We start from the raw sequence: 6729 nt of genomic DNA, 5'->3' as shown, positions 1-6729 counted from the left end.
CAGCAGCAGCAGCAACCATTCTTTGTTTTCAAATAGCAGGGAACCGTCGCTACTCTGTCGTCATTATGTTAAGCCCGCCCGCCGACTCTATACACGATGTGATTAGCCTGACTAGAGTTTGGTTTTTCCAGCTCGAAAACCAATGGAGAGTTGTTAGACCACCCTGGCTGCAAAATAAAATTTGCTGCCGCTAGTGTGCGTCTAGATTTCCAGGCTAGGAGACTTTCACTTTGAAACACGTTTTCAAAAGTTTGCGTTTGCAGGCACCCAAAACGCTGTTTTTGTGTAAATGAACGACTAAAACCCCTAAAAAGTTTTACGTTTTTAGTTGAAAACGGTGTCGTGTAAACAGAATATCGAGATATAATTTTTTTGTCAATATCGCACACCCCTTACGTAAGACTTCTGTTTATCTTCGTAAATAAATGCCTAAATTTAATCTATTAAAAATTTTAAATGGAGGGACAGAAAGCTCTCAGATGTCATAAAAAAAATCTTCATTTGTGTTCTGAAGATGAACGAAAGTCTTATGGGTTTGGAATGACATGAGGGTGAGTAATGACAGAAAATTCATTTTTGGGTGAACTAACCTTTTAATAATATAATTGTACATAAATAATTCTAAATTAACACTGTTGTGCAAACTCTCAAATCAACAAATGTAAGAAATATTTCATCATTAAGGGCTATTCAATCCTAACTTAGTCCTACTGACAGAGTAATGAGGTGAATCTCATGAAGAGGTCACATTTTATCACAAAAATCGAAAGGGAAAAAACACATTACAGTAATGAGAATTAGGTTGTAAAAGGTGCTTAATTGCCTTGGAAATACAGCCACCATGCAAAAACAAAGTCATAAGTCAAAGTCATAATAGTATGCATTTTCTTGAAGCAAAATTAAGATTGTTTTGTTTTGGGTGAAATGAGACCTGGAAAAATGTGTTAAGGTATCATCTGATTCACCCTATGATAGGCTACTTTGCCGTCAAGTGTCTTCTCATAATGAATTCCTTTAGCCTGCTGTAAAAGCATGTGATTGAATATGTGCCTACATAAAATCTCTTAATGTGATTCACATTATTACATTATACTGTCTATATTTAAATATTATACCGCATTTAACCACTTTTATATCCTCACCACCTGTTCCTTGTCCAATACCTTTCTTCCAATCTAGAAATATTTCACAGCACTTAAATTGGATGATAGATGTTTTCTTGTTATGACCGCGAGTGTCATTCATTTGAAGGAGTAGGAGTGATTCTTTATGATGGAGGACAGGTTGCTTGTTAAGACACAAGTTCAAAAGAGGGAAACACTTACTGTAACACCCCCCATTCACACGTTCTCAGAATAGCACTTGTCATTCATCACCTGCTTTTGGGGTAGGCTACTTAATATTATTATTTTTTTTAACACCTAACATGTTTTAAGCTACACTGTTAGACTTTTCAAGGGTTTTTTACAGTAACTTACTGGCAACACTGTTGCCAGTAAGTTACTGTAATTAAGAGTTACAGTACCAAACCGTATTTCAGTTTTGTGTAATACAGTGCATTACTGTAAAAACGAAGCTAATCAGTACAGTGCATTACTGTAAAAACTAAGCTAATCAGTACACTACTGTAATTATATTTATTTGTACTAAATATAAATTAGATTTGATAATTTTGATATATGATTAATTTTATTTTTATCCTACATAAGTACTACTTTCATACAAACCAATTAGACAAAGTTATCACAAAATACCATTTTTTAATTTAAAACATTTCATATATATCACAAAATAAACATGCCAATGCTGGAAATGATGTGTGAAATTTTTACACATTAATGGGTGAGTTTAGAGACAAAATGTTTTGTGTTAATTTTAACTCATTCATTGTGTTAATGATTTTAACAAAGTAAATATGTCAGAGAGGTTAGCACAAAGATGTGTAAACGTGTTAAATTAACACATTATGTGCTGTCCTTCACTGCAAACATTTTTGAAAACATACATAAAACCATAAACAAAACATTAGCATTTGACTAAATGAATGTAGAGTCATTGGTTGTTTAGCTTATACAAGTATTATAATGAAATATCAACCATTACATTCATAAAACTGCAGAATATAAATACATTTTTAAGCATTCAAAAAGGAAATGTCCAAAACAGGACAAAACACAGTTCTTTTCACAATACATGACACATAACCCCACCTTCAAAATAATTTCACTTATTTCCAAAAATGTGTTGGATTCATGTACACTGGTGGCCAAAATAAGTATTTAAGTGTCGTAATGTTTTTGAAAGAAGTCTCTTTGATGCTCAAGAAACATTTCTTATTATTATCAATGTCTGACTGTCTACTCCATCTTTTCTACAGCATAGGAGTAAAAGTCATCATCAAAATAATCTTTAAAAAGCCAACACAATGTTTTTGTCCACCTTTGTGAATAAATGAACTTCTCCAAAGATTGGTTCCTGTTCAGAACTTGACTGACAACATCAGAGTGTTCCCTGGTCTGCATGCGTGCCCACAAACACAAACGTACTCAGTCCTTCAGAGGAGATCCCGGTTCCAAAACTATGAGAGAGAGAGAGAGAGAGAGAGAGAGAGAGAGAGAGAGAGAGAGAGAGAGAGAGAGAGAGAGAGAGAGAGAGAGAGAGAGAGAGAGAGAATATTAGTGTCACATTATTTTTAACCTCCTTTTTTGTTAATTTGTATTATTATTTTCACAAAAACTTAAGAATATATATTTGTAAACAGCTTTTGTCAATAAATAGCATACAAAAGAACTAAATTAAATTATGCCAGATTAAATTTTAATACTTACAAATCCTAAATTCTGTCCAAAAATGCTGAGATCCATAGAAAGAACGACTGAAATAGATGATTTTAGCCCATTTCAGCTTGTCTGCAGTGAAGGAGTACCTGTTTGAGACAAATACACAGTAAGATACATGCAAGAAATCTCTGTGTGATGATTGTTCTCCTTCCTACAGTAGTTAACCCACCTGTGCGCTGATATTAGGACCTTCCTAGTCAGGTGGAACTGCAATGGTAGAGTCTTCTGGCTAATAAAATATAAAAATAATGCAAAAATATAAACTTAAGTTGTTTAGAATGCTAGATTTGGTCTGAATGAATTAGTGAGAGTTTTACTGCAGTGCTTACCTGGATACATTTAATCTGGTGAGACTGAACAAAGACAATGGTCCATCTTCTGATTGGTTCATTTGCTGTGTAATAAAGTTAGACATAATGCAAAGGTCACTTATTTGATATAAAGTTAGCCAATTTTATAGAGATTTTATAAGATATTGTAAGCTACCTACTAAAAGCAATTTTCACATAGTGTATGCTAATCATTTCAGCAAACTTATCTCAAAATATATCACAAATGGGCTGGCCTACCTCTGGAATCTTGCTAAGTCACTGGCGCGAATTGGCGCTTTGTTGCAGAACTTTGCATTTAAACACAAAAATGGAAGTAAATATTTAATTCCATAAAAAAAAAAAAAAAACTATAATATGGTATAGTTTGCAAACTAATGCTAAAACTATAAAGGTTCTCATCAATAGGCCAACATTAGGCTATAAACAGAATTTCACAGGTTTATTCACATTTATTGTTAATGTAAACGCGTTGCTCGTTGGCATATTTTAACTCGAAAATTCAATAATCTAACAAAGTGTGTAAAATGAAACGTTAGCTCAGTTTACCATGGTAAAGTTCGTTACCGCCATGTTGACGACGAGTAACGTTAGGCTAACGTTAACGAACATACGTTAAACTGGGCACAATCCTGTCAACACCCAGTCTATGGTCAACATACACAGAATGTTTTTTTTTTTTCGTTTTTTTTTTTTACCTTGCTTGCTGATCTCTCTCTCGGTGAAGTGAATTCCGTCTCTTCCCCGGGCCAGACACGAACGTCGCGATCCAACAAAAGACAGACCCCATTACCTACACTGGATGTCTGTCTGACGCGACACGACAAATCCCAGACAGTGTAGTGATGCGCCGCGGCCGTTATATTTCAGACGCAGTCCGATACGAGTCCAAGCACTCGCGCTAGTTCTTACAAGGGATAAACAGGTTTGCATTTAAAGGTCCGGTCGCTTCAATGTGTCCAATATAGACAGCCTCTGGCTATTATAGCGTTGTAGACACGCGGTGTAAGGCAAAAATTAGGAAATAAAAAGCATGGTGGAATGGTGCCAGCCAGAGAGGCAGTTACGTCAAATACAGTAGTATACAGCAAATTAAAAAAATACAGTAAAGCCCCTTTCATACAGAGATTCCGGAAAATACACGGATAAAGTGACCCGGGATTTGACCCGGGTTCGTTTGATTTTGGTTCATTCACACTGCCAGTGATTTTCCGGAATCAGAGAGCGCGTTCACACACAACCCGTGTATGTCCCGGAAAGACACGTGACATCGATGTGACTTGTAATGTCTCAGCAGCGTCTTCAGTTTGCTTATGAGCTGCGATTTCTCTCTCGAGAAACCACGCTTGTGCATTTATTTCTCTGATTCGATCATAAAATTGCGCATTTCGTACCGTTTCACAGCTGGCGAACGATCCCGGCTTCAGCGTCATCACTACGACACGGCATTATTACGGCTTTTGTTCACACAGCGCGCGTCCCGGGACTGAACACGGCAATGTTACTAGGTCCCCAACCCGGCATCGATCCCGGCATTAAACCCGGGTCGTGTTTGCGTTCACACAGAAGGCGTTCCGGCAATTTGCCGGCAATTTCCCGGGTTCAATGCGCTGTGTGAAAGGGGCTTAAGTCTCTGTATGTGGTGTTAGACGTCACAGAAAATTCCCATGATGCAATGGGAATCACAGTTATTTACTGTAAAGAGAAATAGCAGTATAATACTGGGGGATTTAAAGTAAATAACTGTAGAAATTACAGAAAAGTCTAACAGTGTATCCAGCTATCACAAAACAGCTCTATAGCATGTGTAGGTGGGTCCAAAACATTTTGTGATTGAATAACTCAAACCACATATGGTTGCAGTCAGAATGTGACAGCCCTAGTGTAAACGCTAACCAGTACAGATGCGTCCCAAAATTAAATGACATCAACTAACCTTTCAAGCATACACTGCGGTAAAGTATGGGCTTATGAGGTTTGCCTGTTATTTATCCGGTTATTACCGGTAAAAGATCTGAAAGAGCGATCGAAGGTCTAGAAGGTAGGCCTAAAGTTCAAGTGCGAAATCTTTCCGCGTGTGCAGTCATTGCACGGAGGACGCTAACTGATAGGTAGAAATTTTCGTAATCGTTGAGAACTTGTATCCCGTCTTATTTGGGAAAACACATATTTTATAGAGAGTCTGTAACCAGAAATGTACTTTAGAGTAGAGTAGACAAGAAGGCAAACCAACGAGAGTACATGCCCTGCGTTACTTATTTTGCCCTTAAAGGCCCCCCGAAATCAAAATAATTTTTTTTTAGCTCTTAGGATGAATATGTTAGCCTTAATGTTATGGATAAGCTGGTGTGTTCCAAAACAATGACATAATTCGCATTTAGGAGATACAAGCATTGAAAAAACTTACAGTCTCTCACTTCTGCTAAAATGGATCACGGATTTTTATGACGTCAACGTGGACTTCCGCTTCTCATCGCATCTTCTGTCCAATCAAATGCTCTCTAGAATCTGAAGCGTCCCGCCCCCTCTGCTATAAATACCACCTGGCCAAAGCGACCGTGACTGTACCTGACTGTCCGTTCAGTAGTAAACGCATATGCTTGTGCTCATCAGTTCCATCAGTTAACTGTCGGAGTTACTGGAGTAACATATACTCCAGGATATTGTTTATTTTGAGTCGGAGTGACTGTAAGGCATGTCCGAAAGCGAGTAACTTTAGAAAACTGGATCAGCACTGACTCTGTTTTGAACGATTCAGTTCGATTTGGTGAACTGGGTTGACCGGTTCACAAAAAACTACATCACTACCGTTGTCACGTCATGGAGCAATATGAGTTGGAGATGTTCGGATGTGTTCGGTTGCTCAAATGCTCAAATTTTATTTTGTTTTCAGAATGAAATGGCTAGAATTTATTCACACTTCTAACTATTGAATCCAACGTATCAGTGCTCGGATTCGTTTCCATGGTGCTGTCAAGTACGACTTGCCGTCTGTGATGTAAACTAAACGCTATTGGCTATTTGAAAAGGGGGAGGAGCCATTCAATATGTCCCGCCTTAGCTTCCTGTTTCAGTGGAAATTACGTCAATGCATCATACAAAGCTACGCGTTTCAACGCACTTCAGTGGGTCTTTAAAGGTCCCATACTGTACACCTTCCTGAAGTTTTATTTTAGGTTTTGATGTCCTTAAGAATATATATTTGCAGTATAAGTACCAAAAACCATCTCAATATATTTTTACAGCTCCTTTCTCAGGACCTCTGCCAAGAACAGGTCGATTTTGGCCTGTTTAATTAATATTCATGAGCCTCTCTTCTGATTGGCCAGTTGTTTTCTGAGTGACGCACGGCCAGGCCAACCACAAGTGATTAAGATCATGTATGCTGTAGCCTGCTGTGGCTTCGCAATCTCACAAATCTTTCATAATGTCAACACTTCGTTTGTTATAATCAGAGGATTTGCCAGCATGCAGAATTCAGCACTGAACAAAAACTCTATTTTCAAAAATTCTATTTTAAATGCATCTCATTGGCCATTACGTTCAAGAAATCAACACAT

General features: G+C 37.5%; 1 long non-coding RNA gene across 2 annotated transcripts; it reads right to left on the bottom strand.

Annotated features, from left to right (window-relative positions):
• Nucleotides 1-2508: 2508 nt before the first annotated feature.
• On the bottom strand, nucleotides 2509-3597 carry LOC311306058. 2 transcript variants are annotated; one of them, XR_014630124.1, is made up of 5 exons: nucleotides 3410-3597; nucleotides 3170-3234; nucleotides 3010-3069; nucleotides 2829-2926; nucleotides 2509-2578 (listed from the first exon to the last, which is right to left on the bottom strand). It is a non-coding gene; the product is annotated as an uncharacterized lncRNA (long non-coding RNA). The 2 variants fall into 2 exon arrangements; XR_014630125.1 differs by lacking the exon at nucleotides 3410-3597 and having other exon boundaries at nucleotides 3170-3388.
• Nucleotides 3598-6729: the final 3132 nt, after the last annotated feature.

The sequence above is a fragment of the Rutilus rutilus genome (genome assembly GCF_951802725.1).
Source record: "Rutilus rutilus genome assembly, chromosome: 16".
In the NCBI taxonomy this organism is placed as follows: Eukaryota; Metazoa; Chordata; class Actinopteri; order Cypriniformes; family Leuciscidae; genus Rutilus; species Rutilus rutilus.
This window is presented reverse-complemented; position numbering and strand designations above follow the sequence as displayed.